A 15374-nucleotide genomic window follows, 5' to 3' on the forward strand; every position below is an offset into this window, starting at 1 on the left:
TGTGTTTCTCCTTCCTCGGCAACCGAGGGCAGGGGGAGGGTCTGGAAACGTTTCAAGAGGGTTAGGGGCTTATGGAGAAGGCAGATTACAACAGCAACAACAACATATGGTTCTCAACAACTAAATGTATTCTGTCAATGATAGATTAAGGAAACCTGAGCAAACATCCAGAAATCTTTTAAGCCAAAGAATATTCACGTTAGCTGTTTCCCATTCTTTTTATTAACTGAGTAACTGAGAGCATGCTGATCAAGCAGAAGATAAAGCAGATAGGGTTCAACACCATAACAGCCCCTCCAGAGGTAAATCAAACTGGCTCAAATCTCTCTTCTATCAAAATGATCATATATCCCCATGTACACAATGGTCAAGGTAGAGGAACTCGGTCCACACTTCAAGTCAGACCACATGCGCTGTGGGACAGGAAGCTTTAGTTTTCACAGAGCTCAACCCAAATAAACCTGTTACCCTGTTACTCAAAGACACGAAGATAATAAGATATGATCTTCCCTACCTGAGTAAGAAAGTCATAAAAGTCAGTGTTTCTTCTGCTTTCACGGCAGCTATTTCTGAGTATTTTCCCTCGGAGGAATTACATTCCATTTCTGAAGGTTTATATTGTCATTTCACATCAGTTTTTTATTGTAATGTTCAGCAATACAGGATACAGGTTTTTATCGGTCTGACTTGGATACAAACCAGTGGATTGAAATTCAGATCACAACTTAGTTTACAATGGGATGTCAAGATGGTAAAAAGTGTTTGCAACACCGATTCTGTAATTAGGCAAAAGGTAACCCAGCAGATCTGCTACCACTGCCTTTACTTTTTTCTGTTAAACACTAAATAGGTTTTGCATTCTTTGCCTACTCCCTGGAGTCGTATCACAAATTGCTTCAAGAAAGCAAGTGCCTGACTTTACATTTGAGTTATGGTCTTGCTATCCAATCATTTCTTATCAACTATCAACAACTTTTCAGTGATGGCACGGGAACTACAGGAGAGAACAGCATTTGCACAGAGGCCCAGGGTCTGCAGCAGGCTGAGGTAAGGATCGTTAACACCACTGACATCACTTTTGGCAGCTGGGGAAAAGGGAAAACCTATGTTTAATCTATTTCCTACTCACCACAAGTTTTAGCTGGAGTCACAGATAATATGGGCTGTGGTTGACTTTATGGAAGAATTTGGTAATGCAAGAAAAATGTACTGAACTGAACAAGCATCTTTACAAGGAATCACGAGGTACCTCAGCTGTGTGGCCCTGCTCGCCCTGCTGTAGGTTTTTTTGGTCATTAAACTGGCTTAACAGAGGACAGAACCATTCCCAATTGTTCCTAGGAAGTTCAAGCTCAGTAGAAGACATTCCCTACTACACACACCTAATTAACTTCTCATGGAAACCATTATCATAAATCACAAACAAAAACGTTTTAGCCTATTTCTTTCTTCTTGCTTTGAGATACCAAGAGGAAAATGTTGGGAAAAATTTAATCCAGGAGTCTTTGAAGTTAAGTTCTTTCTTTTATTTGTAAATTGTCTAAATAATAAAAGAACACTCTTTGAAACCAACTGAAACTGCTCACAAATAGATAAGTATAGGGTAGTATGTTTCAAATGTATTCAACCCACAGGGTCTCATTTGTTTTGCCTTAAGAATTCTTGTTAAAGAAATGCAAGTCATAAAGATTTCTGGTCTGTGAGAGCAATTCTTAAACAAAAGTCAATGTTAAATAGGATGAAAAACTGTACCAACCATCCCATATTACAGGTGGGACCTCTATTTAACTGGGTTACATTAAAGACAAGCTATAATGCTGCTTGCAATAAAGTATTGCAATAAATGTGTGCTTCCCTTGAGTGGCCACTACCCAAGTGATATGTGAGTAACCTGTATGCAATTTTGATTTCTAAAATGCAATTTAGAAAACAATCCAAAACATGTTATTTCGAGAATGAAGATGGAACTATTTCATGGCTGTTACGCTTTATAAAGACTGATCAATTTTGACTCAAAACTTATTTCCAAGTGAAAATTTAAAATGAGACTAAGATAATTAGTTGATCTCTCCTCTCACTGTTTTCTTCTTTGTCGTTTTAGGCAAGTGACTAACCTTACTAAATTTCAATGTTTTCATCTGTTATGTGCGGGGGCGGGGGGAGGGGTAAATATACCCATTTCATGGGGTTATCACTGAGGTGAAATACATGAAAAGTTCTTGTCATCGTGCTTGATAAATAACAAGTCCTCAAATATCAGCTCTTATTGTAACTACACTTATTAAGGAGAAATCCTGCCCAGACAGTGTGTCTCAGTAGTTGAGCGTCGACCTATGAACCAGAAGGTCACAGTTCAATTCACGGTCAGGGCACCTGCCCAGGTTGGGCTCAACCCCCCAGTGGGGGTTTGCAGGAGGCAGCCAATCAATGATCCTCTCCCATCATTGATGTTTCTGTCTCCCTCTCCTTCTCCCTTCCTCTCTAAAATCAATAAAAATATTTTTTTTTTAAAAAAAGGAGAAATCCTTAGATCTCCTATCTTCTCTGGATACCTGAATACATACCAGCCAAAAATGCCCTGGTAGAACTAGCAAGCAAAAAGAACGCCACAAACCAGATGACTGAAGCTGAAGTCAAGATGAGACCATGACTTGGGAAGAGAGACAAAGTTATTTCAGAGAGAAAGTAGGTATGGAGAAAATGCCAGAACAAAAAGAAAAAGTGGTGGTAACAAAGCTAAAACTATAATCGTGTGATACAATTTTAGAAAAAGGTTTACCTAACTACAAAGAAACCAGCACGAATTGACTATTAGGATAGACAGCATGAGCATATCTTTGTGCAGCTCTTAAATGTATGCCTTCTACAGAGGCACCGTGGAAAAGCCATTTCGATTGCTTTCCCAGAAGAAATTAGATGCTTGAAGTCCCCCTCCCCACACACCCTTTCTAAGTAGCTAACGAAAGACTTACGATGCTACATGAAATAATTTACAAAGAATTCTCATGACTAGGCTTAAATGGAAGTTCAATGAGATTCTTGTGCACCATTTCCAAGCTCTAAAGCATGTTTCTAATTGTTGGGGGAGGAACTGGGTGGCTTTTGTTTCCGAATTCTTTTCCCAATCTCTCATCTGAAGAAACTGAACAGGAGTGTGACACAGCCAGTCAATGCCGCCTAAGTAACTTGACGAAATACTGAAATTGCTGCCAGATGCACACGTCTAATGGTTGGCAGCTGGATGAGGAGGGGAAAAAAGTCGCAAAGATAATCTGAAATAATAGACAATGTATACACTGCATGCATTTCTAAGGTCTTTGAAGCAGACAATGGGGTAGATTTCTAACTAACTGCAAACACTTCTTTATTGTCTCAAGTAAGGAGTCAAAATTCTTCTAGTTGACAAAGGTGCTTGACCTTTCACCTGCTGACCCCAAAGCTCCTGGTCCCTTGCTTTCATCTCTCAAGTCTCATTTTCTTTATTTCTTTTTTAAGTATGTTTTTATTGATTTTAGAGAGGAAGGGAGAGGGAGATAGAAACACTGATGAGAGAGAAACATCGATTGGCTGCCTTCTGCATGCCGCCTACTGGGGCTCCTGCCCGCAACCCGGGCATGTGCCCTGACTAGGAATGGAACTGGGTGACCTCTTATTGCATGGGACGACCCTCAACTATTGAGCCACACCAGCTGGTTCAAGTCTCATTTTTACTTTACTCTTGTTCTGCCCTCTCTTCTCCATTATCTAACATCTCAGACCTTTCCGTTTTAATTTGAAGAGTGGCATTTTCTGGAAAGTTCCCTAATTTACTGAATTAAGCATACTGAATTAAAATGCATCGTGTTGTCGGGTGCTGAGCAGGTTGCCTGGCTTCCCTAGAAGCAGCTGGGGACAGTTGTGCTAAATTCTTAATCTAGAGGTGGTGACAACTATTAACCAAGGGATCCTTACTGGGAATATTTATCAGTGATCCTGAGGGCATCACAGTCCCCAGGGAAAGAATTGGGATCTGTGAAGGTGACCCTCAGGCTCACTGGAGCGCCAGGCAGGAGCCACCTGGACCTCAGCTGAACAGTACTCATCCCGCCTCCAAGCATTTCACTAAATCTCTAGAGCAGTGGTTCTCAACCTTCTGGCCCTTTAAATACAGTTCCTCATGTTGTGACCCAACCATAAAATTATTTTCATTGCTACTTCATAACTGTAATGTTGCTACTGTTATGAATCATAATGTAAATATCTGATATGCAGGATGGTCTTAGGCGACCCCTGTGAAAAGGTCGTTCGACCGCCAAAGGGGTCGCGACCCACAGATTGAGAACCGCTTCTCTAGAGCATTTCACTAAATCTCAATTTTCAGGGGTAACAACGTCTCCCCTCAAGGCAATGCCTGGAATCATTTTTGGTTGTCACAACCAGGGTTGGAGTGAGGTGGGAGGGATGTTACTGGCACCCAGTGGGTAGAGACCAGGGATACCACTGCATCCTACAATGCACAGAAGGCCACCTGCAACAAGGAATTATCTGGCCCCAAAGTGTCCATGGTGCTGAGGTTGGGAAACCATGCCTTCAGCTGAAGAAATAGAAGAAGCCACCAAACATGCTTGTCCACTGAAGCCACCAAACACACTTGTCCACTGTTTCTGGGGTCCATGCCAGTTCCAGGGAGGAGTGAGGGGAGAGGCCTTCCTGTTCTGAGGTTGTCCTTGATTTCTGACTGTCACCCATGGGTTCAGAGTCCTAGTGGGCACCTCCCCAGGCTCACAGCCTTTCCCTCTGCAGTGTTCAGTCAATGTGGTGAGCCAGTCCTGGCCTGTGTTTTCATATGTCACCCCTGCAAAGGAAAACAGGAACCTTCTGGATGCCGTGGGAAAGCAATTACTAGAAAGCAGAGACTATCAGGCACTCGTCTGAGGAAGAGTAGCATGGAGATGCTGCCTTTGTCTGGACCATGAGAAAAAGCAGCCCCATGGAGAATGCATTTAATTGCTCCCAGGTTGGTACCTTCACCCAATGCAGCCAGTAGTTTCCATATGGTCTTGGACAAGTCATTTGACCTCATTTGCCTGCACAATTTAATAAAATGGAGAAAATATCTAGTATTCAAGATCCTTAAACTCAGTGAAAAAAGGACACTATGAACAAGAGACACTTTACTTATGTTACTAGTGACTGTTAGTCATGCTCATTGCCCTCAAATATCTGGGAGTGAAAATAAATTTAAAAATCAAGGAACAGGTCTCTTCTGTTCCAGAATTAGTCAAATTTTAACAATGAATGCACTAACTTTGCTCTCTAAGTGGTTACTCCTAAGTCAGAATACTGTTTCCTAGAGGTGTTTTTTGTTTTGTTTTGACTCTATGAAATAAATACCCAATTTATTACACACCAAAAAAAAAAACAACCCACAAAACAAAACAACAACAACAACAAAAAACAGAGACTAAGATAGAAATTCCAGTTGCTGTTTCTAAATATAAGATGTCTTCTCAGGAAGACACTTTTAGGTCTGTTCTCCCTAAACTTAAACTTGAAGAAAAATAGCAGGGTAGGGGGAAGGGCTCATATACCATCATCAATAAGAGCACACAGTGTTCTAAATTCTAAAAATCAGGCAATGAACAGAAAAAACAAGTTGATTTCCTGGTGGTTAGAAACAAAATTTGCAGATTGAACCCTAATGTAACGGCAATAAGAACAGAACCTCCTTAAATATAGCTACGGAAGCTGTTGTGGCCCTAAACTACACAAAGAAAACAATAGGTTCTATTCATTCTACACCATAGCCTGAGATGCTGACAAAATGCCTTCAAAATAAAACCCAACCACACAATTTCACCATTACTATCTAACAGCGACAGGCTATAATTAACACTTAATCAGCAGCCCTATGATGAACTTTGTTTAATTATACTAAAAAAAAAAATTGCCTTAGATTTTTCCCGTAAAGCCATGTCACAAATGGGCAATGGCCTGCCTGTTCATTTGGTTTCTCCATTCTTTCCTGCCATAACAATATAAGGCACAGCGTGACTACAAAAATGTTCACGTCAAACCTTAGTTCTTCTGAGATGCTCCTCTGTCTTCCTGTCCCCGACTCTCAGAGTCCTCCTCACTCCCAAACCATTCGCAGTACCCAATGGGGCCGATACACATAGCCACTGCGTTGTTCCACATCATTTCTTCTCAGATCCTCCCTAGAGGACTTCAGTAGAAACAAAGCCTTTCAAACAGAGGTCTGAGGATTGAAAGCAACCAGATCCTTGTCAATTTCTCATTCTAATGCAGACCCAGAGAAAGTCAATAGGAAGGTGACTTGAGAACATTTGACTTAAGTAAATAAGCAGAGACCCTTCACCATGGTGGCCTTTGTCCCTGGCATTGGCCATTTAGTGGTTTACTGGCATTTCTTCCAGGGAGAGACCCAAGAAATAAAAAGAGAACTTAACCAAAATTCAACACAGTAAGTTTTTTCCACCTGAGAGTCTATGAAAGTGGTAAGGATGATGGTACAATGGCTAACCAAAATATACATCTGGATGATAATTATTCCAATTTCTGTTTTAGATGCTCCATTCTCATTTCTATAAGTGACCTCCACTATAAGATCAAGTTACCACAGAAAGAGTTCATGGATGACTATGAACAGAACAATCAAAGCAGTACCAGGCCTGGTATTAGAACTTCCTTGATCATCTGGTTATTGTTTAGGGTTAGAATCATCATTCTAAGCTCATGAAACTAGTTAGTAGTAGCACTGAGGTGAGACCAGGAAGTCACCTCACCCCAAAGTGATATTCTTTCTAACCATGAGTCTTTAAAATCTTAATGGCCCCAACTATTTAGAAAAGTAAAATGATCCTAATAAAAGAAAAACAGGGTGATATTCAGTATAAATGCAAAGGTTCTAGCAGCCAACTCATTCCACTACAAAATGGGGGCCTCTATAGGTGATAGGGTAAACAAAGAGCAAAAAAAGACTCCCAAAAGTTTCTGCTGACTAAAAATTCACTGTAAATAAGGAATATACATCATTTATAGTTGACCCTTGAACAACCCGGGAGTTAGGGGCACCGACCCCCATGCAGTCCAAAGTCCATATACAACTACTGTTGACTTGAAGCCTTACCAATAACATAAACAATTGATTAACACATATTTTGTATATTATGTGTATTGTACTATGTTATTACAATAAAGTAAGCTAGAGAAAAAGAAAATATTACTTAAAAAATCATAAGGAAGAGAAAATACATTGACAGTATTCATTGAAAAAAATACCAGACTCCATTTTCTCTATCAATGAAGTGTTGCAGCAGTGCACAGGCCTTACTATTGGATGGAAATTTCATTCACTAGTAGGCCTGACCCTATGCTCTGACCAGGAGCTGCAGCATTACTTGTCTGGAAGAGAAGCCCAGGCAAGGCAAGCATACCTTGCTAATCGTTTTAGAAAATGATAGGAAAATGATGATGTGGCCAGAGATACTCCCCAAGAGCCAATTCCCAAACCCCTGTGCAGTGCAATTCACACTCAATTCAGATGAGTTGATTTCCTAACCAGTTGGGACAGAGTGAGAACACATTTCACCAAGGGCTATGGGATGCAACAGGAATGGAAATCACCTGCCAGACACTAACTGTGGGATCCATGCGGCCACCAGACAGTGGTGAGACCCTTGCTCCCCCAGCGCCACTTACTGGCACTGAGCTGCAGTTTCCTGGTAAAATGGTGTTAAAAGTCCCCAACTCATTGGGTTGGCATGAAGATTAAACGAGATAGTGATTGTAAAACTCAAGGCACAGGCTCCCACAATTAAGCATTTATAGAACAATTAATTCACTGTATTCAGTAGCCACCAGAAACCATAATGGGAGGAGACAGGCAGAAAGAGGAACTGAAAGGGGAAGGAAGGTGCTTGACATTAATGCTCTCTGCTCTTTGCAATACTGCTGATGTGTCTGCAGAAAGGAGCACCCCAAAAATGGTGTCATAAAAACCCCAACAATGACACTCATCGCGTGGAATTTCGTCCAAGTCACAACTATTTTATCCCTGGGTATGACAGTGCTTCCTACTTTGCTTTGAACTTATCATTTTAATAGTTGATCCATTGTTTAAAATGGATCATTCTTAGCAATTATAAAGCACCCTAAACTTCTGTCATTTGAATTTTTAAACTTCATTCACTGAAAGGTAAAATTATAACTAGGCATGAATCATGCCATACTCTATGCCATGAAATTTAATTTCATGAGATTGAATTTTCATTTGATGAACATCCCTTACCCAATTGTTCTTGAGGTTTCTTATCTCTAACTTTCAACTCAGTTTATTATAGTGTTTTAGACATAATTGGCACTCAATAAAAACTGTTTATACTGTCTCAAAAAGTGTCTATACAAAAATTGTATGTATTCATGCACATATTCTAAGGCCCATATGGCTTGATGAAGGGTAATTTCAACCACACAGAAAATGGGCTCTTCAGTTTTTGTGAAGTTTTTCTCACACTGGGCAGTGAGTGAAGTAGAGGACATTCGCTAACCTTTTAAAAGTGTTATCTCCTCCTTTTGATAAATATAAAAAGAAAACTCAACCTAATTTTTAAAGCTACAAATTAAATAACATGACTAACAAAATAAAGCCATTTTAATATTGATTTTAATTGTTTTCAAATAATATTTGTGTCCTCCACTCCTGATGTCAATCTCTCTCTCTCTCTCTTACATTCTCCATCAATAACAAAGCCAACAGATGTTACATGTCAGGTTCTACTTACAGGTTTTTTTTTGTTTGTTTGTTTTTTTAAATATATTTTATTGATTTTTTACAGAGAGGAAGGGAGAGGGATAGAGAGTTAGAAACATCGATGAGAGAGAAACATCGATCAGCCGCCTCCTGCACACCTCCTACTGGGGATGTGCCGGCAACCAAGGTGCATGCCCTTGACCGGAATCGAACCTGGGACCCTTCAGTCCGCAGGCCGACGCTCTATCCACTGAGCCAAACCGGTTAGGACTACTTACAGGTTTTAATGTGCATTATTTCATTTAATCCTCATAACCAACCTGAGATTTTATTAGTATTCCTGTTTTAAAGACCAGGACACCAAGGTTCAGAAAGGATGAGTAAATTCCCAAGGATCTCAAAACTAGTAAATATGGCAAATGGGATTCAAAACCCATGCTCTTGACCACAATGTATAGACAATGCTATAAAAAGCAGGGGTGGAGTGCTGTTAAACCTCTCATCTAAATAGAGCCCACTGGCATATACCAAGTTCTTTTTATAAAAGGAAACAGGGGGTAAGCTTCATGTTTACAAAGGGTAATGAGAAATTACACAGTGAAATGCCATTCTGATAAATCTAAACTAACTCAGCTAAAACAACATTTCACAGAATAGGCACCTGGCTATCAGAAATGCCTTCCCTTCTGGAAACAGCCTGCAAAAGAGATTGCCATCATAAAAGCCCCCTTTTATCCCTTATTGTGTGCCCTCCTGCAAAAACACTAAATGTGAAATCTGTCATTTCTTGAAGAGTCTAGACAGTAGTAGATGCAGGCAACTGGGTGTGACTAATAGATTCTGACAAACAAACACAAACGGAGCCAAAAGGTAAAGCAGGAGGCCTGACATTTATTGGCCCCATAAAACAGAAACCCTTTCCCTCTAGGACCAGAGCAAGATCTGGTACGCTCCGGGATATTTTTATCCGGCAACTTTTCTTTCCGCCCTTAATTTAGAAAGCCAAAATAAAACCCAGAAGAAGTCCACTTACGGAGTCCTGAGCCATGTGCTATAATAGGTGGAGAGAAGTCCTCGGCCATTAGAAGTCAGGAGAGAACAGAAGATTAAAAGCCAACCATACACAGCAGCCTCTCCCTTCCCAATTGTTTACATTCTTAGACATCCACTTTTTAAAAATACTCCCTCTGTAGATCAAAACAGGCTGAACTTTGAGGAGGCGAAAACAATGACGTTAGCTTTAAGATATTATACAGTGTACATATAAACAGAGCTGAGTTATGTGCACTGTTCTAGTTGGCTGTCAAATGATCTGAATGACTCAAATGGAGAACTCTAATTCTGTACATCTCATAGTCTTCAGAAAACTCTAAAATATATACCTAACCTTCAACATGCTATGCAGTTTGAGTGAACCTTCCCTATTGTAAGATACAGGATGCAACTGGTTTAATAAATCAACATAATCCAAACAAGCTTTTTCAAGGTGAACTTGGGTGGCTCGAGGCCTGGCTGACACTGGATGCAATTCCTGGGGGTGGGGCACTCTGTCCCTTCATTCCCATCTTTCCCCCTTCCTGCCTTTTCCTTGCCCTGAATACCTTCTCTCTATCAATTAATGCCACCCATAAATACTTGTCAGCATGGTTATTGATATGCAGGCTTAGAAAACTGGGTGGTCCCAACTCAACAACCATTTATTTCTATTGTTGCCTTCAAACATAAAACACTAATCCAATACAAACTGACCATAAGAGCATGAATCTCCCCCTCCTAACATCATAATGTGCTTAAACTTTGATGTAATATAGAAATATAAAAATAATTTGATGTAATATAGAAATAACCAATCAGACTATTACTTTGATTCTTTTCTTGTTTTCCAAAATTTTCTAAGATATCTTCATGCATATAATTTATATAGTGACAGAAATACAGAAATCTATATATATAAAAGCCTAAGCGACCGAACAACTGAAGGACTAGTCGGACCAGTCGCTATGATGCACACTGACCACCAGGGGGCAGATGCTCAACACAGGAGCTGCCCCCTGGTGGTCAGTGCGCTCCCACAGGGGGAGCGCTGCTCAGCTGACCGACCCATCAGGGCAGCCCACAGGTCCAATCTCTGGAGAATGGGCCAGGCACCAATGAACTGGTGCCCCTGGCACAATCCCAACAGTGCCCCCGGCCTCCTGGAAATCAGCCTCAGGCACCTTGGCCACTTTTCCTCCCTAGAGGCTCCACAAGGAAGGAACCATATAAAATCGGCCACCAGGTGGCTCCCGAAACACGGCTCGAATGTCAGCGGGATGGATCCAGATCCCCGGCCAACCGGCAAGGGCATCCCACCACCCACCTGCTGCAGGGCCGATCGCATGGGCACCAGATGCAGGACTCATGGCTGGCGAGCGCCGCTGTGGCAGTGCGAGCCCTCGGTATGTGCAGCAGGGCTGGGATGAGCGGGAGCAGCAAGCAGCGTTGGACTGGGGGTTTCGGCCCAATCCCTGCAGTCCACCCTGAGGGACCCCACCTGTGCACAAATTCGTGCACCAGGCCTCTAATAAGACATAAAGAGCATCATTTTTATAGGGTGTAAACATAAATCAGGGAAGAGATGAAGTTAAATTATCAGATGCAAATGGTAACAACCTCACAATTAGCCAGATAGAACACAATCCGACCTAATATTCCTATAATATGCAAGGAACTAGAATTTTTGAGGATCTATAAATAGATATAGGGGATTTTTATCTTTTGGGTTTTTTTAGAGAGACAGGAAGGGAGAGGGGGAGAGAGAGAGAGAGAGAAAGAGAGAGAGAGAGAGAGAGAGATCAGTTGCCTCCCATATTTGCCCCGACTGGGAATCAAACCCACAACCTTTTGGTGCCCAGGACGATGCCTCAACCACACCAGCTAGGGCCAGGGACTGGTTTTGCAGATAATTTTGCAAATCCTTTAGCAAAAATGTTCAATGCATGTTACAAATTATTTTATCCAGTTACTGTGGACGAAGAGAGGCTGTGCCATTATACATTTACTTCTGCTCATGCCCAGAATATGACTCATAGAGGCCCAATGGGGGATAATAAAAAAAATAAGTCCTACTATCCAAATCTGCCTGTTTCAGGGGGAAACGAACATTACGCAACGCTCAGAGCACAAATAAAAGTCACAACTACCAAGTAATAGTCATTAGGCATCCACGTGGTTTTGAAAGCCAAATCCAAACGCTTGTTTATCAATGTGAGATAGAGTCTCTGTATTTTTACGATGCCATGTTGGTAAATGAAAAAGTCCTTTCTACAAAGCAAAACATTTTGTCCAGAAAAAAACTTTTATGCAGGTCTGGAGCCAATGAACTTCTAAACACGGTACCTGCATTTAATAAAGGGGCAAATAAGTACCGGTTTCTTGAGTCTGACGTTACAAAGGTTTGACACGGCCAGCAAAGCATGGCAGCTGGCACATGTCCTGGACCATTACCCACCAAACAGCAGCCGAAGCAAGTCGCCTTCCAGAAGTGTGCAGCAGTTCCTATAATACAGTAAAATGTTGACATGCAGTGAAATGTGTTCCTTCACAGAGGCCGAATGAAGATCATATGAGCAGAGAAGAGCTGTTAGGACCAAACCAAATATATACTTTCAAGTGTATGTAAAAACTGAATGTAAAACAACACAGAAACCTTTTTTTGTTTCCAAAATTCATGCAAAGACAAATAAAAATGACTTTTTGGAAATAATTTCAAACATGGCCTTTCTTTACACTAAAGAAAATGAAACAGAATCAAAAGTCACAATAAAACACACCTATTGCACCAGTGCCATGAATAACGAAGTCACAAAAATCTAATCGTTTGTCAAACAAAATGCTTTGTCTTCAAGAACTCTGCTAAAACATGTGCACAGGCTTAGGTGAGAAAGAAAAGTCACACATAGAAGAAGCCCACCCTCCAAACAAGTTTTTTTTATGTGCATAAATTAAATTTGGGTGGGTTGTTTTTTTTGGCATTTTTGCCCTAAAACAAGATTAAAAATTAATTTTAAAACCAAGATCAAGTGGCTTTACTAAAATGTTGCCTGAAATATTATTTTAACAAAAGGAGCCATTAAGGATCTCCTTTCTACTCCTTCGAAAGAGGTGAAAATACCCAATTAGTTTAATAAAATATGTCAATAGAGGAGCTCATGAATGGTACATCTACTGGTGTCCGGGTCACACTACAAATATACAAAATATGTATACACATATTTTGAATAATTATAAGGGCAGTGTTTATTAAAATACATTTCATTTTCAAAATTAAGCTATCAGCTGTTAAAGTGTGTATACATTTTTGGGGGACCACCCTATATATGCTGCTGTACTCGCCCCTCCCCCCGCCCCATCTTAATCTGCTGTGGCTCCATTAGTAAGCCCCTACAAATGCAACCTGGCATTTACACTTTTGTCCATCTGGAATGTCTCCACGTCAGAAGAGAGCCCTCATCCCCTGTGGAAGATGAACAAGTACATAGCTGGTGGGGATCCAAGCACGTATAAAGGAACCCACTTATGTGTGTGCATACACATGGCTAACCGGTTAATCCCTCCAACACCCTCTTCTTTCCACTTTCTATATGAAGCTAGCAAGGAAATGAGTTGTGTGCTTTTTAAATTGAATTCTGTACTATTATCAGATATCAAACAATTCCTTGTTGAAAAAATATTGCAAGAACAAAGCTTGAAACCCTGCCATCAAAGCTGTCTGAAGTCCAAGGTGCTGTCTTTTACCGTCACCCGAAGCCTTGGAAGCAAATGTGCGTAATGCTAAAGCCAATCTTGTGCAAGTAGCATTGCGAAACCTAACCCCGCAACTCTGCTCAGAGCGGCAGACTCGCCCATGTGCGTTTCAGCAGACTCAGGGATTGCTGAGGTTTTCCACGCTGCTGCCATGAAAACCAATACTTCTGGGTTTCACTGCTGGCTCATGATGTGAAGCTAAACTTAGACATCAAGCTGGGTTCTATATTGAGCTACACCCCCTAACTCTCTGTGGGCAGGAATGTGAAAAGAGAGACAATTCCGTTTCTGAACTATTGGTTTTAACGAGCAAAGCAGAGCAATAAAATCCAACTCTCTAGATAATTTACGACAGCAACAACATATAATTACTCTGGAATGTGTTTTGGTATTAAATTTGGCTTTTGTTGTAACTGAGGTTTGACAGGACAACCACAGGGGGCGCTATTTACACCATTGCCTGTGTGAACATAATCCCATGGTTGTGGGTTTTGCTAAGTCATTCTAATTCAGTTACCAAGAACTGTACCTCAGAAAAATGCTGGGGAAATATTCATTTATCCCTATATCTTCCTGTGTAATTCTTCCTAGCCACCTTTTCCACACCGGTCAACTGTCATTCACAGTGACAAAATTTTTGCTTTTTATCAAACCTCATACTGAATAAAGGCTAGCTGAAGTTTCAAAGCGCTTTCCTCTTCCCAACAAGAATCCTAGATTATAAATAATACAGGTTCTAACATTTGAACAGACCTAGGATTTTATAGGTTCTTCAATAAACTTGAAATGCTCCAAATCTAAGGAATCCACCCAAGGAAGCCACAGATTGTGAATCTTGAAACGTGAATGACTGCTTCATGAATGTACTTTGGAAATCATGGCAAAGCCATAAGCACGTTCATGGGTAACAGCAGTTGCCAAGTGGCATTACTTTCCATTGTAAACTGTACGAAAATTAAAGTTTCTCATTATTTTCAGCTAAGACCCCTGGTTACTAGATGCATAGGTAGGTACTTCATTCTTATTACCCGAAAAGCATGTAAGACAGGGCTCAAGTGACTAACCTGTACACAGGCCTTGCTCATTACAGAAGCATTCTAAATAAAATTAAAAGGCTCCCTAAGGTTCACTTTCCTCCAATAACTGGCAATCGTTTTCCAGAAAAACATAAATCAAATAGTATGATTTATTAATTTAGTTATGTTTCAAAAATCTTGCTCTTAATGAATATAAATATTCACCATCGCCATGTAAATGTGGCCTCCTGCCTTAGAATCACGGCCCAGAATTCTTTGGGAGGTCATTATATATGTTATATTGTACTGACAACTGAAGATACATAACTCATGCCTCCTGTGATATAACCATCTAAAATGCTCTGAGACCATAGAAATGTAAAAAAAAAAAAAAAAAAAAAAAAAAAAAAAAAGACAAAGAGCAAAAAAACACAGTAAGTGTCACCTCCCCTCTCTACCTCCAACCTCTACAGCAATGACTCAACTCTGCTCTTATAGCTCAAAAACAGCTGCAGACATTATATCAAGAAATGGATGGCCCTGGCCAGTGTGGCTCAGTTGGTTGAGCATCATCCCATGCACCAAAAGGTTGCCGGTTCAATTCCTGGTCAGGGAACATACCCAGTTTATGGGCTCAATCCCCAGTTGGAGTGTGGAGTGTGTACGAGAGGCAACAGATCAATGTCTCTCTCTCTCTCACACATTGATGTTTCTCTCTCTCTTTCTCTCTCCTTCCCTCCCTCCCTCTCTCAAATCAATAAAAACATATATTTTAAAATGGGTGTGGCTATGTCCCCATGAAATTATAGAAACAGGTGACA

At 40.7% G+C, this 15374-nt stretch overlaps 1 protein-coding gene across 4 annotated transcripts in view; it reads right to left on the reverse strand.

Annotated features, from left to right (window-relative positions):
- Window positions 1-15374, reverse strand: part of IRS1 (insulin receptor substrate 1) — a 60509-nt gene that overhangs the window by 12618 nt on the left and 32517 nt on the right. Inside the window, exon 2 of one of the 4 annotated variants that reach the window (XM_023761881.1) lies at window positions 12071-12371. The exons of 2 other annotated variants lie outside the window; for them this stretch is intronic. The gene's annotated coding sequence lies outside the window, so the exon portion shown is untranslated. Of the gene's footprint in view, window positions 1-12070; window positions 12372-15374 lie in introns of those variants that run through there. One more of the 4 variants, XM_023761885.1, reaches the window with a different exon arrangement.

The sequence above is a fragment of the Myotis lucifugus genome, unplaced genomic scaffold (assembly GCF_000147115.1).
Source record: "Myotis lucifugus unplaced genomic scaffold, Myoluc2.0 scaffold_3, whole genome shotgun sequence".
NCBI lineage: Eukaryota > Metazoa > Chordata > Mammalia > Chiroptera > Vespertilionidae > Myotis > Myotis lucifugus.